We start from the raw sequence: 23443 nt of genomic DNA on the forward strand, positions 1-23443 counted from the left end.
ACTGTGGTAAAATTGATTTATTTGTTCTTCTCTGAACATCATTTTCTTTCTTTTTTTTTTTTTTTTTTTGTATTGAGACGGAGTCTCGCTCTGTCGCCCAGGCTGGAGTGCAGTGGCACCATCTAGGCTCACTGCAAGCTCCGTCTCCCAGGTTCACGCCATTCTCCTACCTCAGCTTCCAGTGTAGCTGGGACTACAGGCGCCCGCCACCAAGCCCAGCTAATTTTTTTGTATTTTTTAAGTAAAGACGGGGTTTCGCCGTGTTAGCCAGGATGGTCTCAATCTCCTGACCTCGTGATCCCCCCACTTCGGCCTCCCTAAGTGCTAGGATTACAGGCGTGAGCCACCGCACCCGGCTATATCATCATTTTCTTTTTAACAGCTCTGTTACTTTTCACATAGAATTTCTCTGTCCCCCAATTTTTTTTCTTGACCATTCTCAGTCAGGGTTATTTCTCCTCAGGAGATACTGTAACCAAAGCAGGTGCAACTTCAGCACCGTCTTGAAGAAGATTGGCCTTGGCTGGTCAGGTGAGCTCTAAGCATTGTAAATAAATACCTTGTAAAGATGTATAATTTTTATTTTATTTATTTACCATAAATATTAAGCTGTAATTTTAAAGATTTTTCTTTCATTCTGAGATCTACAAATATATCTGTATAACACCAATGCCAGTATTTTAATAAACAGAATATATATAATATATAATTATATATAATAGAATATATATATGCAAAAAATAATGGGGTTTTTTTGCAAAAAAAAAAAAAGGTTGCAAGAAAAAAGCCTAATACATTTATGTCTGTATATTTGTAGAATCAATTTTCCCGAGGCTCAAGGAACTAAAGGACACACACACACACACACACACACACACACGCCCATTAGGAGATTCAACATTTCTTCTCTTTGCTGGGTCCAGGTATGAGACTCATCACTCTGCTTGTAAGCTGGGTCCAGAAATAAGTCATATCACCTGTGGCAAGGTCCACATATAACAGTCACAATACAAAGTGTGTTCACAAGTAAAATTCATAACCTCAGTAGTGGGTTCTGTCCATATGTGAGGGTGAAAATCCTTACTGTTGTCTGGGTGTGCACAGAAGAGTCGCAATGTCAACTTTGTGCTGGGCCCTGTTATGAAACTCTCTGTGAAACCCAAGGGCTTTATATTATATGCATGAGTGTGGTAAACTTTTGAGAACTTTCTGCACGTAGAAAACTGAGGACTTTACCCATTGCCCTAAGCCCAGCTATAAGAATCAACACATCCTCTATTGGCTAAATCTAGGTATAAGAGTCATCGTTGTACCTGTAAGCTTGGTCCAGAATTAAGTCACCATCTCACCCATTGTTCAGGACCTCACCAGTGGGTTCTGTCCATGTGTGGGAGTGACAATTCTAATTGTTCGCTCGGTGTGCCTATGGAATGCACAATTTCACCTGTGTGCTGGGTCCTGTTAGGACATTCTCTCTGTCACCCAAAGGTGTTATAGGATATGCATGAGTGTCATAACCCTCTATGACATTGCCACAAATAGGAGACAGGAGACCTTACCCATTTCTCTAAATCTAGCCATGAGAGTAAAAATCTTTACAATTGGCTGGATCCACATATAAGAGTCATCATCAACCCTTTGAGCTAGGTTTAGATATGTCACAATCCCACCTGTTGGCAGGGTCCAAGCAGAAGAGAATGATAATATAACTTAGATGATGGGCCCAGTGATACGTCACAATTCCCCCTGAGGACAGGGTTTATGCAGGTAACTAAAATAACTTAGATGCTTAGCCCAGGTATATGTTACAATTCCATTTGCGGGCTTTACCCAGGTAGGATAGTCAAGTCACTCGGGCACTGGACAAAGATATATGTCACAATCACACCTGCAAGAAGGTCCAGAAATGAGATTCAAAATTCCACACGTTTTCTGGCTTCGGGTATGAGTCAAGACCTCCTGTGAGTTCGGTCTAAGTACATGAGACACAATAGTAATGGTGGGGTGTATCCCTGCATGAGAGTCACAATTCCAAATGCAAACTGTGTCTCAATATATGATTCACAGTCTCACATGTATGCTGAATCCTGGTCTTTGAGTCACCATCTGACCTGTGGGCCAGATCTATGTATGAGAATCATACATAGTGACTACCTCCACGTGTGAGATTCACAGCCTCAACAATGGACCGTTTCCATGTGGGAGGGTGACAGTGTTTACTGTTGGTTGAGTGTGCATAGGAGAGTCCAAATTTCATCTGTTTTCTGGGTTCTAACACCCTCAGTACCACCCAAGAGCTTTATATGGTATGAGAGACAGTCACAATCTGCTTTGAGACCTTTATGCTGGTATGAACCCCTGATCCTACCTACTGCCCTATGTCCAGGTATGAGAGTCAGCCTTTCTTCTGTTGGCCAGATATAGGTATGAGAGTCATCACAGTGTCTGTAAGCTGGCTCCAAAAATAAATCACCATACCAACTGTCCCAGGACCCACATATGACAGTCACAAATCCAGTGGTGAACTATGCCTGTGAGATTCAGGGCTTCACCAGTGGGCTCTGTCCATGTGTGAGGGTGACAATCCTAATTGTCAGCTGGGTGTGCCTATGAGAGTAAGAATCTCACCTAGGTACTGGATCCTGTTATTATACTCTCAATGTCACACGAGGGCTTTATAGAATATGCTTGAGTGTCATAACCTTATGTGACCTTTCTTCACGTAGGAGACCCAGCACCTTATCCATTGCCCTAATCCTGGAAAAAAGAGGCCAAATCACTCCTATTGCTTGGGTCCATATATGAGGGTCGTCATTATGCCTCTGAGCTGGGCCTAGGTATATGTCAAAATACTACCTGTGAGCAGAAACCAAGCAGAAGAGTCACATCACCTTGTTTCACTGCCAAAGATATGTCACAATTCCCCAAATAAGCAGGACCCAGGAAGGAGATGTCACAATGTGCACTGTAGACAGGGCCCAGGCAGGACAGTCACATCCACTGGGAGCTCCACCCAGCTATATGTCACAGGCTATTCTGCAGGCAAAACTCAGGCAGGAAATGAGAGTCACATCACCCAGGTGCTGGGCCTTGTTATATGTCACAATCCCTCTGTAAGCAAGGTCAGAGCAGAATAGAAAAGTTATATCACTGAAATGATGGGCCCAGTGATATGTCACAATCCCCACTGAGGGCAGGGCCCAGGAAAAATAGAGACAAATCACCTAGGTGATGGGCCCAGGTATATGTCACAATGCCTGTTTTGAGAACAGCTTGGCAAAAGTGGAGAGGCACATCACCTACATGTATGGCTCACAGATGTGTCACGATCCCCCCAAGGGCATGTCCAGGCAAGCGTGTCGCATATCCTAGGTGCTTGGCCCAAGTATATGTCAAAAGCTCAACTATAAAATAGGCCCAGGCAGGAGAGTAAAACCTATCAGTTCCTGGGCAAAAATATATGTAACAATAACACCTGTGGGAAGGTCCAGAGATGAGATATGAAATCCCTGCCCCAGCTTCAGGTATGACAGTCAGGTATTCCTGTGAGTTACATCCAAGAATGTGATTCACATTCTCAACCATGGATTGGATTCATTTATGAGAACCCCAACCTTACCTGCGGACGGTGTTTTAGTAGGGCAGTTGAAGCCTCATAGGTGTGATAAATCTTGGTCTGAGGATACAGTCCTAACTGTATCCTACCTGTTATAATCCTACCTGTGAATCCAATCTGTCTATGAGAGTCACAATTCCAACTTTTGAATGCCTCTGAGTGTGAGATTCGGAACCTCAACAGTGGGCTGTGTCCATTTGAGAAGGTGACAATTATTGTTGGCTGGGCATGCATACAGGTGTCTCAATCCCACCGGCATGCTAGGCCCAGCTATGACACAATCTGTACCACCCCAGGGCTTTATGTGGTATGCATGTGAGTCACAATTCCCTTTAAGATCTTAGTGCTGCTATATGCCTACGATGTTACCCATTCCCTTGAGCCTAAGTATAAGAGTCAACATATTTCTTGTTGACTGGGTTCAGGTATGAGTCATCACAATGACTGTGAGCTGGGTTCAGAAATGTGTCATTATCCAACTTGTAGCCAGATTAACATATGACAGTCACAATTCCAACTGTGGACTGTGTCCACATTCGAGATTCCAGATCTCACCAGTAGTCTCTGTTTATGTTTGAGGGTGATGATCTTAACTGTTGTCTAGGTGTATATAAGAGAGTCACAATCTCACCCAGGATCAATAATTTGTATCCTTCAATCCAATCAAGTTGACACTCAGTGTTGACCATCACAAATCCACTCCTTTGTTAACTTGAACCCATACACATCTTCTGAGATTATACATAATCTTCAAATAAAGACAATAATAAGGTCATAATTATGCATAACATCACAACTATCCTTCATACAACCAGAAATGCACCAATGCCCAATCCAAATACTATTACATTAAAGGCTGATGTGAGGTCAATATATCTCATGTCACATGATAAAGGAGAAAGGAAATAAAATGAAGACATTTTCTTAGTACAAGTGTATACATGCAGCAACATGTTTTTAACAAAAGAAAGAGGAAATACTCATGACAATTACAGTCCTCATTTCTGCAGCTGATCATGTGATCGTAGCTGGTATTGATGACTACCTTCTTGTACTACCCATTCTATGTTCCCTTTGCTTTCAGGAAGCACCTTAGCAGGTTGTGGTTTTTTTCCTGGTGGAGTGACCCAAACCTTGATTTCTGAAGAGTCTGGGTCATTTGTAGTCCTGCCTGGATTAGGCTGTTGTAGTTTCCCATTAACCTTAATCACAGAGCATGGTAATATTAAGAGATGCCCTAATGGATCTCCTGTATTCCATGCATACTCTTCCTTATTTCCATGTGGAGTAGTAGATTGATTTTATCTTCATAATCTGGGCCAATCACCCCAGCCAACACTGTAACTCTCTTCTTAACCTGTTGACTTAAAGGTAGGAGGAGCCCCGTGTCCAGGTGACAATCTCAACTTCTAGTTTAATGGAATTGTTGTGTCTCCTGGTGGCAGTGTTCTTCCCTCTGGAACTAAGTCTTCTAGGCCAGCAGAACATAATGTCATGGAAACAGAAAACAAAAATTTTGCTGGTGGATCACTAGGGGTGGTGGTGCCCCTTGATTCCTGGACCTGTGAATCCTAGCTATGGGAGAAACAGTGCCATATATTGGACACTGATTAGCAGCATACATGGCCTTCTTGAGAACTTTGCCCCAGCCCTGCAAAGTATTGTCACCTGGTTTGCATTGTAATTGTGACTTCAAAAGACCATTCCACCGTTCTATCAATCCAGCTTCCTCAGGATGATGGCGAACATGGTAAGACCAGTGAATTTCATGAGTATAAACCCACTGCTGCACTTCTTTAGCTGTAAAGTGAGTGCCTTGGTCAGAGGCAATCCTGTGTGGAATACCATGGCAGTGGATAAAGCATCCTGTGAGTCCACAGATGGTAGTCTTGGCAGAAGCATTGCCTGCAGGATAGGCAAATCCATATTGAGAGTAAGTGTCTATTTTAGTGAGGACAAACCTCTGCTCTTTCCATGATGGAAGAGGTCCAATATAATCAACCTGCCACCAGGTAGCTGGCAGATCACCCTAGGGAATGGTGCCATATTGAGGGCTCAGTGTTGGTCTCCGCTGTTGGCAAATTGGGCACTCAACAGTGGTCATAGCCAGGTCAGCCTTGGTGAGTGGAAGTCCATATTGCTGAGCCCATGTGTGACCTCCATCTCTGCCACCATGGCCACTTTGTTCATTGGTCTATTGGGCGATGACGGAGTGGCTGGGGAAAGAGGCTGAGTGATGTCAACAAAACAGGTCATCTTATCCACTTGATTATTAAAATCCTCCTCTGCTGAGGTCACCCATTGGTTAGCATTCACATGGGATACAAATATCTTCACAGTTTTTGACCACTCAGGGAGGTCCATCCACATACCTTTTCCCTAAATTTATTTGCCACCAATTTTTCAATTGTGCTTCTTCTAAGTCCCTGACCATCCAGACAAACCATTGGCTATAGCCATACTGAATCAGTATGTAATCGCACATCTGGCCATTTCTCCTTCCATGTAAAGTTCACAACCAGGTCCACTGCTCAAAGTTCTGCCCACTAGGAAGACTTCCCTTCACCATTGTCTTTCAGAGATGTCCTAGAAAGGAGCTGTAGTGCTGCAGCCATGTCCACTTTCAGGTGGCGCCTGCATCTTATCCATAACCGTCTGTAAATGAGGCCATGGTCTTTTCTTCCTCTGTCAAATGATCACAGGGAACTCCCCATTAGGTCATCAGTGCAGGCTGGGGGAGAGAAGGCAGGGTGGCAGAAATACAGACAATGGATGGGCATTTGAGCCACTTCCTCATGTAACTTACTTGTGCCTTCAGAACCTGCTCGAGCCCCATCATGTATATACCACTTCCATTTGATGATGGAATGCTGTTGTGCATGACCCACTTTATGGCTAGGTGGGTCAGAGAGCACCCAGTTCATGATAGGCAGCTGAGGTCACATGGTGACTTGATAACCCATAGTCAAATGTTCAGTTTTTACCAAAGCCCAGTAACAGGCCAAGAGCTGTCTCTCAAAAGGAGAGTAGTTATCTGCAGAAAATGGCAGGACTTAGCTCCAAAATCCTAGAGGCTGGCCAGATGCAGTGTCTCATACCTGTAATCCCAGAACTTTGGGAGGCCGAGGAAGGCAGATCACCTGAGGTCAGGAGTTTGAGACCAGCCTGGCCAACATGGTGAAACCCCCATCTCTACTAAAAATACAAAAATTAGCCAGGCATGGTGGTGGGTGCCTGTAATCCCAGCTACTCAGGAGGCTGAGGCAGGAGAATTGCTTAAACCTGGGAGGTGGAGGGTGCAGTGAGCCAAGATCTTGCCATTGCACTCCAGCCTGGATGACAAGAGCAAGACTCCATCTCAAAAAAAAAAAAAAAAAAAATTACAGAGGCCTCTGCTGTGATTCACCTAAGGGGACCTGCCAAAGGCTGCAAATGGCATCCTTATTTTTTGCTGACACCTCAAGATCCATTGGATCTGCTGGGTAATATGGCCCAAGAGGCAGAGCAGCTTGCACAGCAGCCTGGACCTGTTGCAGAGGCTTCTCCTTTTCTGGATGCCACTCAGAACTGGCAGCTTTTTGGGTCACTCAATAAATGGGCCAGAGTAACACACCCAAATTAGGAATACGTTGCCTCCAAAATCCAAATAGGCCCACTAGACATTGTGTCTCTTTCTTGGTTGTAGGAGGGGCCAAATGCAGCAACTTACCTTTTACCTTAGAAGGAATATCTTGACAGGCCCTGGACCACTGGACCCCTAGAAATTTCACTGAGCTAAAAGGTCTCTAAATTTTAGTCCATTTTATTTTCCATCCTCTGGAATGTAAATGTCCCATAAATAAGTCGAATGTGTTTGCTATTTCTTGCTCATTGGATTCAATCAGCATAATGTCATCAATGTAATGGACCACTGTAATATTTGCAAAAGCAAAAAGCGACAGAGGTCTCTTTGAATAAGATTATGACACATAGCCAGAGAGTTGATATATCCCTGAGATAGAACAGTAAATGTATATTGCTGACTTTGCCAGCTGAAAGCAAATTGCTTCTGGTGGGCCTTATGGACAGGAATAGAGAAAAGGGCAATTGATAAGTCAATGTCTGCATACCAGGTATGAGGAGATGTGTTAATTTGCTCAAGCAATGAAACCACATCTGGTACAGAAACTGCAACTGGAGTCATCACTTGGTTAAGCTCCCAATAATCCACTGGCATTCTCCAAAATCCATCTGTCTTCTGTACAGGCCAAATGAAAGAGTTGAATGGGGATGTGGTAGGAATCACCACCTCTGCATCTTTTAAGTCCGTGATGCTGGCACTAATCTCTGCAATCCCTCCATGGATGCAATATTGATTTTGATTTACTATTTTCCTAGGTAGAGGCAGCTCTAATGGCTTCCATTTGGCTTTTCCCACCATAATAGCCCTTACCCTACCAGTCAGTGAGCCAATTTGGGAATTCTGCCAACTGCTAAGTATGTCTATGCCAATTGTGCATTCGGGCACTGGGGAAATGACCACAAAATGAGTCTTGGGACTCACTGGACCAACTCTAAGTTGGACCTGCGCTAAATCTCTATTAAGTACCTGACCTCCATAAGCCCCTATTTTAACTGGAGGACCACAGTGATGTTTTGGGTCCCCTGGAATCAATGTCAGCTCAGAGCCAGTGTTTAGTAGTCCCCAAAATATCCAATCATTTCCCTTTCCCCAGTGCACAGTTACCCCCATAAAAGGCCAGAGATCTCCTTGGGGAAAGATGGGAGAAAGATTCACTACATAAATTGTCAGTAGTGTAGTGGGGTCGCTCTTCAAGGGAATCCAGCCTCTCCTTTATTCAAGGGGTTCTGGGTCTGTAAACTGGCTTAAGTCTAGAAATTGATAGAGCGACCATGATTCTCTGTTTTTATATTTCAAATTAGTCTTTTGTCCATTCAACCTAGACATTTTCTGCTTGTATAAATTAAGTAGGAATGCAGTAGGTTTCCTATCAATTTTACTTCTAGGAACATCGTGATGAATCCACCAATGCCAGAACTCTACACAAGTCAGACTATTCTGATTGCCATTTTGCCTCTGCTGTCCATTACAGTAGCTGTGCCCACCTTGCCTTTGATGATTGAGTACCACTACTTGGCCCCTGCCACCTCGGGATCCAATTATTCCCATTGTATTTACATTTTTTAGCTGAGTGACTGCGGTTCCCACTGTTGGATCTGACATGCAGAGAAGAGCAATTACAGGGCTCTCCAAAGATTCAGATGCTGTCCTCATAAATCTATTTTGCAAGGCAACGGTCAAGGGTATATCTTTTGGACCTTCCCTGCTGGAATTAGTAGGTCTAATGTGACTAATCCACTCCAGTATCGCAATCTCTCTAAGCCTTTTGATCCCTCCCTCTACATTATACCAAGGGACATCAGGCATATCCAGCTCACTCACAGTGCGCCATCTTTTAATCCATATTTCAGCTAACCAAGCAAATAAGCTATTAGAAACTTGTTTTAATTCCCCAACCTGCAACATTAAATGCAGTGTTGCTATTTAGTGGGCCCAAATAAATTCAGCCTGATTCAACCCTATGTTCCTTCCACCATTATCCCGCACCCTTAATATTCATCCCCAAGCCTGTTCTCCAAATTTCTATTTATATAAATTAGAAAACTCAAGCAGTTCTTTTTGATTGTAGTGTACCTCCTCATGGGCACACTCTCAACCTCACCTCTGAAGTTCCACTGGGACTTTAGTCTACTTATATGCCTAGAAGCAAACAGGGGTGTTGAGGGTAGCTCCTGAGAAGAATCAACATTATTTTGCCTGGGAACTGCCTCAGGGAATGCCATCACTGTTGCCTCAGGCAGTGCAGGGTTTATTTCAGACAAAGGTGGAAAGGCTGTTGGCAGCATGGATCAGAAAGGGGATTCTTTTTTTTTTTTTTGAGACGGAGTCTCGCTGTCACCCAGGCTGGAGTGCAGAGGCACAATCTCGGCTCACTGCAAGCTCTGCCTCCCAGGTTCATGCCATTCTCCTGCCTCAGCTTCCCGAGTAGCTGGGACTACAAGAGCCCACCACCACACCCAGATAATTTTTTGTATTTTTAGTAGAGACGGGGTTTCACTGTGTTAGCCAGGATGGTCTCGATCTCCTGACCTTGTGATCCACCCACCTTGGCCTCCCAAAGTGCTGGGATTACAGGCGTGAGCCACCGCACCTGGCCAGAAAGGTGATGTTGCCACTACTGGGGATTGGGAAGCTGTTCCTTCTAACAGAAAAGGTTCATCAGAGTTTACAAACTCAGTCACCCTGGCTTCATCAGGGTCCTTCCACACATCCCCATTTCAAGTGGCAGGGTCCCATTCTTTTCCAATCAATTCCCTCACTTTAATAGTAGACACCTGGTGAGGTTGTACATACATACACCTTTTGTTGCAGGTCAGCCACTAGCATAATAAGAGTTTGTGTTTGTTTTTCCACAATTTCAGCTTTCTCTACAGGAGATGAGACTCTCACTCAGGGTGATCTTGGCAGATTTGAGGCTCAGTATCTGCTTCTGAAGCCAAAAGATAGAATCCCTGAGTTCATTATTTTCTATCATCTCTGTCCACTAAACTTAGGACAACCAGTTTCATTATGTTCCTTGGTTCTCCACATATGGTCAAAGGTTATTTTTGTTTTTGTTTTTGTTTTGTTTTGAGATAGAGTCTCATTCTGTCTCCAAGGCTGGAAGGCAGTGGCACGATCTCAGCTCACTGCAACCTCCTCCACCCGGGTTCAAGCAATTCTCTTCCTCTGCCTCCAGAGTAGCTGGGATTACAGATGCCCGCCACCACACCCGGCTAATTTTTGTATTTTTAGTAGAGATCGGGTTTCACCATCTTGGCCAGGCTGGTCTTGAACTCCTGACCTTGTGATCCACCCACCTTGGCCTCCCAAAGTGCTGGGATTACAGGTGTGAGCCACCGCGCCCGGCTGGTCAAAGGTATTATGTATAGAGTCGCTAAATTCCTTGCCTCCCATGAGTGATAAATCAGGAGTGTCAAATGCATTTATTTCACATAACTTCTTAAACAGTTCATCCCAAGGGCTATCAGTGTTCTCCATACTATTAGAAGTAGAGTCTTTAGCATTTTTGGGTCTAATCATATTAAGCAGCCAACTCTAGAAACCCCAGAATCAAAAAAAGAACTCCATCTTTAATATTCTGTTCCTCTAGAACCACTCCTGGTACAAAAATCTGTATTAGTCAGGGTTATCTAGAGGGACATAATTAATGGAATATATATATATATATAAAGGGGAGTTTATTAAGTATTAACTCACACAATGACAAGATCCCACAATAGACTGCAGGCTGAGAATGAAGGAGAGCCACTCAGAGTTCCAAAAATGAAGAACTTGGAATCTGATGTTCAAGGGAAGGAAGCATCCAGCACAGGAGAAAGATGTAGGCTGGAAGGCTAGGCCAGTCTCTCTTTTCACATTTTTCCATTTTTCTGCCTGCTTGTATTCTAGCCACTCTGGCAGCTGATTAGATTGTGTCCATCCAGATTAAGGGTGTGTCTGCCTTTTCCAGCCAACTGACTCAATTGTTAATCTCCTTTGGCAACACCCCCACAGACACACCCAGGATTAATACATTCTATCCTTCAATCCAATCAAATTGACACTCAGATTAACTGTCACACCTTGTTAAGAGAGTCAACATCTCTCCATTAGGCTGAGTCCAGGTGAAACAGTCATCACCATTTTTCTTTTTTTTATTTTTTACTTTTTTATTTATTTTTTCTTTTTTTTAAATTTTTTTATTATTATACTTTAGGTTTTAGGGTACATGTGCACAATGTGCAGGTTTGTTACATATGTATCCATGTGCCATGTAGTTTTGCTGCACCCATTAACTCGTCATTTAGCATTAGGTATATCTACTAATGCTGTCCCTCTCCCCTCCCCCCAACCCACAACAGTCCCCGGAGTGTGATGTTCCCCTTCCTGTGTCCATGAGTTCTCATTGTTCAATTCCCACCTATGAGTGAGAACATGCGGTGTTTGGTTTTTTGTCCTTGCGATAGTTTAGTGAGAATGATGTTTTCCAGTTTCATCCATGTCCTTACAAAGGACATGAACTCATCATTTTTTATGGCTGCATAGTATTCCATGGTGTATATGTGCCACATTTTCTTAATCCAGTCTATTGTTGTTGGACATTTGGGTTGGTTCCAAGTCTTTGCTATTGTGAATAGTGCCGCAATAAACATACGTGTGCATGTGTCTTTATAGCAGCATGATTTATAGTCCTTTGGGTATATACCCAGTAATAGGATGGCTGGGTCAAATGGTAGTTCTAGTTCTAGATCCCTGAGGAATCACCACACTGACTTCCACAATGGTTGAACTAGTCATCACCATTTTTCTAAGCTGAATCCAAAAATGAGTCAGCATTCCACCTGTGGGCAGATTCACATATCACAGTCACAATTCCAAAGGTGAGTTTTTTTGATGTGTGAGATTTAGAACCTTACCAGTGGGCTCTGTTTATATGTGAAGGTGACAATACTGTTAGCTTTGTTTGTGTATTAAAGTCACAATCTCACCTGTATGCTGGGCCTGTGATAAATCTTTGTACTGCCAGAGGGCTTCATGTAATTTCCGTAAATGTAATAATCTTCTGTGAGTCTCATACAGGTAGGACACCCAGGACCCTCCCAGTTTCCTCAAGCCTAGCTATAATAGTCAGCATATATTTTATTGGCTGGATCCAGGTATGAGAGTTATCAATGTGCCTGTGAGCTAACTTTATAAATAGGTCAACATCACACCCGTGGCTGGATCTACATATGACATTCCAACTGTGGACTGTGTCCATGTACAAGATTCAAGACATAACCAGAGGTCTCTGTCCAATGTGTGAGGGTGACACTCATAACTTTTGGCAGGATGATCATACAAGATGCTTCACCTGTGTGCTGGGTGCAGTTATATGTCAAAATACCACCTGTGGAAAAGAAACAAGCTAAGAGAGTCACATATTTTAAGTTCTAGGCTAAAGATATGTTACAATATGCCTTGTGGACAGGGCTCAGGAAAGAGAGTTACATCACCTGAGTGCTGTGACTGGTGATATGTCACAGTGCCTTCTATGGGCATGGCTCAGGCAGGAGTTTTACATTATTTTTGTGTTGGCCCTATGATATGTCACAATCCTCCTCCATTTGCATGACCTAGAGAAAACAGAAGAGTCACAGCACCTAAATTATGACCACAGAGATATATCACACTACCTCCTGTGGGCAGAGCCTAAGATAGAGGGTCACATCACCTGCAATCTGGGCTCAGTACAATGTTTCAATCTCCCCTGAGGCCAGAGCCCAGGCAGAAGAGGAGAATCATATCACCTAAGTGCTTGGGCCTGTGGTTTGTCACAGTTCATTTTTGGGGTGGGGCAGAATGGAGTCAAAGGAGGAATGTTACATCACCTAGGTAATGAGTTCAGAGGTATTTCACAATACCTACTGTGGGCAGGGCCCAGGCAGTACAGTCATATCACGGAGGTGCTGGGCTCAGTGACATCTCACAGTGACTTTGTGGACAGGGCCCAGGCTAAAAATAAGAGTCACATGACCTAAGTGCTGGGCCCAGTGAAATTTCACAATACCCTCTGTGGGTAGGGCTCAAGAAAGAGAGTCACATCACAATCTTGCCTGAGAGCTGGGCCCAGGCAGGGAAATAAAATCACTCAAGTGCTAGTCAAAAGTGTATGTCACAATCATACCTGTGGGAAGATCTAGGGCTAAGATTCACAATTCCACACATGTCCCAGCTTCAGGTAAAAGCGTCAACACCTCCTGTGAGTTGCATCCAAGTACAGGAGTCACAATGTCAATGATGAACTGTATCCATGCATGAGAGTCCCAATTCCACCTGCAGACTGTGTGTTGTGTTGGCTCTATGATATGTCACAATCTGCCTCCATTTGCATGACCTAGAGAAAATAGAAGAGTCTCAGAGCCTTCTGTGAGTGGTATCAGAGTCAAAGCCTTCTAGATGTGTTGAATCCTGGTCTTAGATTCACCATCCACCTGTAGACAAAATCCACGTAAAACAGTTACAATTCCAACTTTCAACTGTGCCCGAGTGTGAGATTCAGAAGCTCAACAGTTTTCTGTATCCATGTAGGAGAGTGGCAATTTTTACTGTGGGCTGGAAGTGCATATGAGAATTAAAATCTCAGCTTGTTCTGGGTCCTCTCATGACACTCTCTGTACCACCCGAGGGCTTTACATTGTTTGGGTGAGAGTCATCATCCCCTGTGAGACATTAATGCTGGTATAAATTCATGATCTTGCCTGTTGCCCTAAGCTTAGGTATGAGAGTCAACATCTCTCCTATTGTCTGGTTCCAGGTATGAAAGTCATTGCTGTGCCTCTTAGTTGGGTTTTATGAGGCATCCTCCCACCTGTGGCTGGATCCACACATGATACTAAAAATTCCAACCGTGGTCTGTAGCTGTAAGTGAGATTCAGGACTTCACAAGTGGGTTCTGTCCATGTGTGTGGGTGACAATTCTTACTGTTTGCCGGGTGTGCATTTGAGAGTCACAATCTCAAATTTTGCTGAGTTATGTAATGACACTTTTTGTACAACCTGAGGACATTATACAATATTAGTGAGCGTGGTAATCCTCTGTGACATTTATAAAAGTAGAAAACCCAAAACCTTACCTGTTGCCCTAAGCCTAGGTACAAGCATCAACATATCTTCTATTGGCTGGGTTTATTGTGCAAGTGAATTGGATTCAGAAATTTTCCACCATCCCACCGGTGGAATAGGTTCATGTGTGAGGCTCAAGACCTCACCAGTAAGCTCGTTCTATGTGTGAGGGTGGCAATTCAAACTGTTGGCTAGGTGTGTATAGGAGAGTCACAGTGTCACCTGTGTGCTCAGTCTTGTAATGACACTCTGTATTCCAAAAGCTTTATACAATCTGTGTGAGTGTCATGATCTTCTGTTACCTTTCTACAAGTAAAAGACCTAGACCCCAAAGCCTAGCTACCAGAGTCAACATCTCTCTTACTGGCTGGGCCCATGTTTGAGAGTCATCACCATTCCTGTGAGCTGAATGCAGAAATGAGTCACCATCCCACTTCTGGCAAGATATACATATGACAGTCACAATTCCAGCTGTTGACTGCATTCACTCATGAGACTCAGGACCTCAACAGCGGTCTTTGTCCATGTGTTATAGTGACAATAGTAACTGTTGTCTGGGATTGCATACAAGAATAAAAATCTCGTCTGTGTGCTGGACCACGTTATATTTCACAATCTTACCTGTGGGAAAGGCTAAAAAATGAGAGTAACATCACCTGAATTCTTCACCTGGAATATGTCTCAATCTCCCCTATGGGCAAGGCCCAGGCTGGAGAATCAGATCACTTGCATGCAGGGTCCAGTGACATACTATATTTTCTCTAGGCACAGCCCAGGCAGGAGAGTCACAACGTTTGGGTGCTGGGCTCAGAGATATGCCACAATCCCTTTTTTGGGCATGTCTCCTGCAACAGAGAAGAGGCACATTATGTAGAAAATTGGTTCAGAGATTTGTCACAATGTCCCCTTTGGGTGGTGCGCTGGCAGGTGAAGAGAGTCAAATCACCCAGATAATGGAACTAGCAATATGTCACAATGCCCCCTGATGGAAGGGCAAAGACAAGAAAGTCACATAACCTAGGTGAGAAAACCTGACATATGTCACAATTCATGCTATGAGTAGGGATCATGGAAAAGAGGAGAGTCACATAAACTAGGGGCTGCACCCAGATATATGTCACAATCACTCCAGTGGGCAGGGCCTAGGCAGGAGAGTCACATCACATAAATGCTGAGCCTAGCGATATGTCACAATCCCCACTGTGTACAGGTCCCAGAATAAAATAAAGGGTCACATCATCTACTTGTTGGGACCAAAGATATGTATCAATGACACCTGTGGGCAGGGACCAGGCAGAAGAGCAACAGCACCTGTGTGCTGGACCCTGTGATAAGTTACTATTTATCTGTTGGCACGGCCCAGTCAGAAGAGGCAAATCAAACCACCCGGGTGCTGGGCCCAGTGATATGTCACAATGTCTTCCATAGGAAAAGCCCAGGTAACAGAGGAGACACCTATCAAATAGTTGATGGACCCAGAGATGTTTCACAATGCCCCCTGTGAGCAAGGGCCAGGGAAGAGGCTCACATCACCTTTGTGCTGGGCCATTATCTTTTGTGTGAGCAGAACATAGGAAAAAGAGAAGCGTTGGCCGGGCGCGGTGGCTCATGCCTGTAATCTCAGCACTTTGGGAGGCTAAGGAGGGTGGATCACCTGAGATCAGGAGTTTGAGACCAGCCTGACCAACAAGGTGATGCCCCATCTCTACTAAGAATACAAAATACACCAAGTGTGGTGGCAGGCGCCTGTAGTCCCAGCTGCTCAGGAGGCTGAGACAGAAGAATTGCTTGAGCCCAGGAGGCAGATGTTGCAGTGAGCCGAGATCGTGCCACTGCACTCCAGCCTGGGTGACAGAGCAAGTCTCCATCTCAAAAAAAAAGGAAAAAAAAAAAGAGAGAAGCATCGCATCAGCAGAGTGCTGAGCCCAGATGTGTCCCAATCCCCCTGTGAGCAGAATCCATGCAGAAGAAGAGAGTCAACATACATGGATGATGGGCACAGAGATATTTCATAATGTCTGCTGTAGGAAGGGCACAGGAAGAAGTGTAACGTTACTTGAATGTTGGACAGTGCAATATGTCAAAATAATCAGTGTGGTCAGGGCACAGGCAGAAATCACATAACCTGAGGCTGGGCGCGGTGGCTCACGCTTGTAATCCCAGCACTTTGGGAGGCCGAGGCGGGCGGATCACGAGGTCAGGAGATCGAGACCACGGTGAAACCCCGTCTCTACTAAAAAAAAATACAAAAAAAATTAGCCGGGCGTGGTGGCGGGCACCTGTAGTCCCAGCTACTCGGAGAGGCTGAGGCAGGAGAACGGCATGAACCCAGGAGGCAGAGCTTGCAGTGAGCCGAGATCGCGCCACTGCACTCCAGCCTGGGCGACAGAGCAATACTCCGTCTCAAAAAAAAAAAGAAATCACATAACCTGGGTGCAGGGCCTGACAGTGCATCACAATGCCCACTATGGGCAGAGCCAAGGCAGGAGAATAGGTCACATCTGCTGAGTGCTTGGCCAAGTGGTATGCCATAATCCCTACTGGGGGCTGGACCAAGCCTGGGAAGTCAAATCACTCAGATTCTGGGCAGAAGAATACGTCAGAATCACACCTGCAGGAAGATCCTGAAATGAAATTAACAATCCCACACATGTCCCAGTTTCAGGTATAAGAGTCAACACCTTCTGTAGGTTTGGTTTAAGTACCTGAGTCACAGTTTCAACAATGGGCTGGATTTGTACACAAAAGACCCAATCCCTCCTGAAGACTGTGTCCGCTTATTGAAGCCACAGACTCACAGCTGTGAGGAATCTTGGTCTGAGAGTAACCAACCCACCTATGGATCAGATCCACGTATAAGAGTTAATTCTTCAACTTCCCACTGCCTCTGGGTGGGAGATTCCGAGCCTCAACAGCGGGCTGTGCTCATGTGAAAGGATGACAATATTTGCTATTGGCTACCTGTGCATAAGAGTGTCACAATATTACCTGTGTGCCGGGCACTGTGAGGACAGTCTCTCTACCATTCAAGGGCTGTATATGCTATGCATGAGAGTCAGAATTTGCTCTGAGACCTCCATGCTAGTATGAACCCATGATTGTCACCCGTGGCCCTAAGCTCATGTATGAGACTCAACATCTCTTTAATTGACTTGGTCCAGATAGGAGGTTCCTCAACTGCCTATAAGATGGTTTTAGAAATGAGTCACCATCTCAATTGTTGTCGGATGTTTACATATGACAGTCACAATTCCAACTGTAAACTGCATCCATGTATGAAGTTCAAGACCTCACCAGTAAACCGTGTCCTTGCACGAATGCAATAATCCTAATAATTGGTGGGGTGTGCACACAAGATAAACAGTCTCGCCTGTGTGCTGGGCCCTGTGAAGACACTCTCCATATCACCTGAGGGCTTTATATAGTATGTGAGGGAGTGGAAATAATCTATGACCTTCCTACAAAAAGGAGACCCAGGATCTTACCCATTTCTCTAAGCTTAGCTACAAGAGACAGTATCTCTCCTGGTGACTGGTATGAGAGTCATTATTGCACCTGTCAGCCAGGCCAAGATGTATGTTACAATCCCATTTGTCAGCAGAGAATGAGCAGGATGGTCTCATCACCTGAGTGCTGGGAAAGGGTTATGTCACAATCATTTTTGAGGCCAGGGACCAGGGAAAAAAGAAGCATCACCTTAGTGCTAGGCCAAGGGACATATTCCACCGTTTTCTGTGGGCAAGGTAGAGGCAAAACAAACTCATCACTTTGTTGCTGGGCCCAGTGATATGTCACAATTTTCCCTGAGGGCAAAGTGGAGGCTAAAAACAAGGGTCATATCTCTTAAGTCATAAATGCAGAGATACATCACAAGGCCTCCTGTGGACAGGCCACAGGTAGAAATTGCCAATTTCCTAGGTGTTGGAGCCCACGACATGTCAAAATACACAATGTATGCAGGGCCCAGGCAGGAGAGAAGAGTCACATAACAGGTGCTGAGCCTAGCAATACATCCCAATTTCTTCTTGGACAGAACCCAAGAGATAGAAGAGTCTTATTACCCGGGTGTTGGGTCTAGCTATGTGTCAAAATATTCCCTGAAGGGAGAGATCAGAGAGGAGTGTAACCCCACCTAGGTGAGAAGCCCAGAGATGTTGCCAATTCTGTGTAAGGCTCAGGAATAAGAGAAGAGTCAGGTAACCTAGAAACTAGGATAGATCATATGTTGCAATTACCCACGTGGGAGGGTTCTCATGAGAAGAGAGTCACATCATGTAGCTGCTGAGCTAAACGGTGCATCACAATTCCCACTGTGTACTGGTCTCAGAAAGAAGAGGAGACTCCCATCATCTAGGTGATGGGCCCAGAAATATGGCATATGCATCCTGTGGGCAAGCAACAGGCAGAAGTATCTCAGCATGTCTGTGGTGGGCCCGGTATTAAGTTACTCTCCCTTCTATGGGCATGATCCAGGCAGAAGAAGTCACATCACCTAGGTGCTGGGCCCAGAGATATATCACAATATCTTTTGTGGGAATGACAAGGTAAAAGAAGAGACTCACGTCAATTAGTTGATGGGTCTAGAGATATGTTACAATCTTTCTATGGGCAGGGTCTAGGCAGGAGATTCAGTCACTGTGGTCTTGGGCACAGCGCTATGTAAAATTGCTTTATTTTGGAAGAGGCAAGGCAGAAGAATATCACCTGTCTGTTAGCTCAGCGACATGTCACAATATCCCCTGCAAACCAAACCTTGAAAGAAGATTAGAGTAACGTCAGCTAGGTGCTGGTCCCAATTATTTGTCAAAATCCTTCTTTTGAGCAGAAATTGGTAGAAGAGGGTTATCAAAACACAAAGTTGATTGGTGCATAGATATGTCACAAAAATCCTTGTAGGCAGGGCCAGGCAGGAGAGTTATATCACCTGGGTATTGGACCCAGCAACATGTCAAAATTGCCCATATGGGCAGGGCACAGGCAGGGGAGTCACATAACCTGAATGTGGTGCCAAGTGATATGTGACAGTGCCCCCTGTGGGCAGCATGAAGGCAGAAGAGACTCATATCACCTGGGTGCAAGGCCAAGCAATATGTCACAATGCTCCCTTTTGGCAACTCTAAGGCAGGAGCATGCAGCTGCATCGCCTAATTGCTGGTTTTGGTGAAATTTTATAATTTCAGCTGTGGGCTGGGCCCAGGGAGTAGAGTTAAATCACTCAGGTGATGGGCAGAATCTATGCACAATCACATCTGCAGGAATATCCAGGTACGTGATTAACAATTCCATATATGTCTAGGTTCTAGGTGTAAGATTCAATAGCCAGCCAGGCACGGTGGCTCACACCTGTAATCCCAGCTCTTTGGGAGGCCAAGGCAGACAGATTACCTGAGGTCAAGATTTTGACCTCAGATGGCCAACAATGTGAAACTCCATCTCTACTAAAAATACAAAAATTAGCCAGGTGTGGTGCCAGGTGTCTGTAGTCCCAGCTACTCTACTCAGGAGGCTGAGGAAGGAGAATTGCTTCAACCCAGGAGGTGGAGGTTGCAGTGAGCCAAGATCATGCCACTGCACTCCAGCCTGGGCAAAAAGAGTCAGGCTCTATCTAAAAGAAAAAAAAAATCAGTAGCTCATGTATGTTGGACCTAAGTAAAGGAGTCACAATCTAAGTGGTAGAATAACCTGTCCATGAGACCGTTAATCCCTCCTGTGACCTGTATCTCCTTAGTGAAGTCACAGCCTCAGACTTGTGTTGAATCTGAGACTCACCATCCCACCTCTGAATGGGATCGAAGCATGAGAGTCAATTTTCTAACTTTTGACTGCCTTCAAGTCTGAGATTCAGGAGCTCAATCATTGGCTCTTCCATGAGAGAGAATGACAATCTTTACTGTTGACTGGGTGTGCATATGAGTGGCACAATCTCACCTGTGTGCCGGGCTCTGTTGGAACACTTTCTGCACCACGTGAGGGCTTTATACAGTGTGCATAAAAGTCACAGTCTGCTCTGAGACCTTTCTGCTTTTATAGACCCATGGTCATACCTGTGATCCCAAGTTCAGGTGTGAGCATAGTTGGCAGGGTCCAAATTAGAGAGTCCTCACTCTCTAGTCAGCAGAGTCTAGACTGGAGAGCCTTCACCTGCCTACGCACTGCATTTATTAATGAGTCTCCACCTTAATTGTTGCCAAATGTTAATATATGACAGTAACAATTCCAACTTTGAACCGTATCCACTTGTAAGATTCAGGACCTCAACAGTTGGCTTTTGCCATGTGTGAGGGTGACGATCATAACAGTTGGCAGTTTGTGCATTGTAGAAACAATCTCACCTGTGTGCTAAGCCCTGTGAAGACACTCTTTGTGCCACTCAAAAGTTTATAGAACACACTAAAGATTGGCAATTCATTATGACATTCATACAAAGAGGGGGCCCAGTATCTTGTTTCCTAAGCTACGTTACAAGAGACGCTATCTCCCCTATTGGCTGATTCCAGGTATCATCATAGCACCTATGAGTTGGGCCAGGATATTTGTCACAATCTCACCTGTAAGTAGAAAATGAGCAGAAGAGTCACATCACCTGGATGCTGTATGAGGGATGTCACAATATTTCCTGGAAGCAGGAAACAGGCAGAAGAGTCACATAACCTGGTGGCCGAGCCCAGTGATATTTCACAATGCTCTCTGTGGGAAAAGACCTGCCAGAAAAGACACATCACCTGGTTACTGGGCCCAGCGATATGTCACAATCTTCTCTATGTGAAGGCTGCAGGCAGAAAAAGAGTCACATCACTTAGGCCATAGATGCAGACATATGTCACAAGGCCGCCTATGGGCAGGGCTTATTCAGTAGCCTCTGATCCAATCCTGTAGGTGTTGGGTCCAGGGACATGTCACAATACCAAAAATATGCATGGCTCAGCAAAAGAAAAGATTTACATCACCTAGGTGCTGGATCCAGTGATATGTCACAATCCTCTTCTTTGGCATGGCCCAGGAAGAAGTAGAGAGTCACATCACCTGGGTGTTGGACCAAGCCATATGTCACAATACACAATAAATGCAGGGCCCATGCAAAAGAGGAGAGTCAGATCTCTTAGGTGCTGGAAACAGTGGTACATCACAATTTCTCCTTTGTCAGAGCCACATCAGCTAGGTGGCTGGTCCAGTAATATGTCACAATTCCCTTGAGAGGTGAGCCCAGGCAACACAGTCACGTTATTTAGGTGAGAAACCCACAGATGTGTCACGATTTTCCCTGTGAATAGGGCTCAGGAAGAAAAGACAGTCACATCATTTAAATGATGGGCCCAGAGATAGATTACAATGGCTCCTGGGTACAAAAACCAGGCAGAAGAATTACATCACCTGTGTGCTGGGCCCAGGAATAAGTCACTTTCCCTTGTGTGGGCACAGCTTCAGCAGGAGGGAAGAGTCACAGCACCAAGGTTCTGGTTCCAGAGATATGTCACAATCTCTCCTATTGACAAAGAAAGTGTAGGAAGGAGAATCAAATGAAGCAGTTGATGGGCCCAGAGATATGTCACAATGCCCCCCATAGGCAGAGTACAAGCAGGTACCTCCCAATTCTTTAGATGTTGTGGCCAGGGACATGTCACAATACTTAAAAAATGCAGGACCCAGGCAATAAAACAAAGTCACATCCCCTAGGTGCTGGGTTCAGCGATATGACACAATCCTTAATTCAAGAGGGGAGATAAAAATATTCACATAACCAAGCTGTTAAATGTAAAGATATGTCATAATCTTCCTGCGGGCAGAGACCATTCAGGAGAGTCACATTACCTTAATGTTGGACCCAGCCATATATCACAATACACAGCAAATCCAGGGTTCAAGCAGGGAAGAAAAATCACATCGTCTAGTTGCTGGGTTTGATAATATGTCACAATCACTTGTTTTTGTAGAATCCAGACAGAAAAGAAGAGTCACATCTCCTAGTTGATGGATGCAGAGATAAGCCAAAAGGCTCCTTGTGGGCAGGACCCAGGCAGGAGGCTCTCACGCCCTAGGTGTTTGTCTTAGACATATGTCACAGTGCCAAATATATGCAGGGCCCAGGCAAACAAGGAGAGTCATAACACCTTGGTGCTAAGTTTAGTGATATGTTACGATCCCCACTTTTGGCAGGGCCGGGACACACACACACACACAAAGTCACATCACCTAGGCAGTATAAAAAAAGATATGTCATAATACCCCTGCAGGCAGGGTCCATTCAGAAGAGTCTCATCACCTAGGTTTTAGACTCAGTTATTTGTCACAATACATAATTTATGCAAGACTCAGTCAAAAGAGGAAAGTCATGTAACGTAGATGCTGGGTCCAGTGATACATTACAATCTCACCTTGGGTAGAGTCCAAGCAGTAGAAAAGAGTTACATTACCTGGGTACTTGGCCCAGGAATATGTCACAATACCTCCTGAGGAAAGAGCCCAGGAAGGGGAGTCACATCACCTAATCACGGGGTCGAAAGATATTTCCCAGTGCTCCTTGTAGGTAGAGCTGAGGATAATCAAAAGAGTCACATAACCTAGGGACTGGGCCCAGCTATATGTCACAACTACCCCAGGTGGCAAGTCTCTGGTATGAAAGGAGAATCACATCACATAGGTACTGGGCCAAGCAATATGTCACAATCTCCGCTGTAGGAAGATCTCAGGAAAAGAGAAGTCACATTATCTGGGTGATGGGCACAGGAACATATCACAATTACCCTAGGCATAAGTGTTACTGTCATGCGTGTCCGTATGAAGAGACCACCAAACAGGCTTTGTGTGAGCAATAAAGCTTTTTAATCACCTGGGTGCAAGCAGGCTGAGTCCAAAAAAAGAGTCAGTGAAGGGAGATAGGGGTGAGGCCGTTTATAGGATTTGGGTGGGTAGTGGAAAATTACAGTCAAAGGGGGTTTTTCTCTTGCAGGCAGGGGTGGGGGTCACAAGGTGCTCAGTGGGGGAGGTTCTGAGCCAGGAGAAGGAATTTCACAACATTAATCGCTCAGTTAAGGTGGGGCAGGAACAAATCACAATGGTGGAATGTCATCAGTTAAGGCAGGAACCAGCAATTTTCACTTCTTTTGTGATTCTTCACTTGC

General features: G+C 44.7%; 1 protein-coding gene and 1 long non-coding RNA gene across 3 annotated transcripts; both read right to left on the reverse strand.

Annotated features, from left to right (window-relative positions):
- The window catches only part of LOC129459812 (zinc finger protein 724), a 283659-nt gene that overhangs the window by 66382 nt on the left and 193834 nt on the right, over positions 1-23443 (reverse strand).
- Positions 2929-22339, reverse strand: LOC129459830 (uncharacterized). Of its 3 annotated transcripts, none has more exons than XR_010115332.1 (8): positions 22134-22339; positions 21696-21807; positions 20873-21025; positions 13457-13596; positions 12716-12835; positions 12434-12609; positions 4248-4364; positions 2929-3111 (listed from the first exon to the last, which is right to left on the reverse strand). It is a non-coding gene; the product is annotated as an uncharacterized lncRNA (long non-coding RNA). The 3 variants fall into 3 exon arrangements; XR_008650072.2 differs by having other exon boundaries at positions 13457-13693; XR_008650071.2 differs by lacking the exon at positions 22134-22339 and adding an exon at positions 21908-21997 and having other exon boundaries at positions 13457-13693.

The sequence above is a fragment of the Symphalangus syndactylus genome, chromosome 13, assembly GCF_028878055.3.
Source record: "Symphalangus syndactylus isolate Jambi chromosome 13, NHGRI_mSymSyn1-v2.1_pri, whole genome shotgun sequence".
Taxonomy (NCBI): domain Eukaryota; kingdom Metazoa; phylum Chordata; class Mammalia; order Primates; family Hylobatidae; genus Symphalangus; species Symphalangus syndactylus.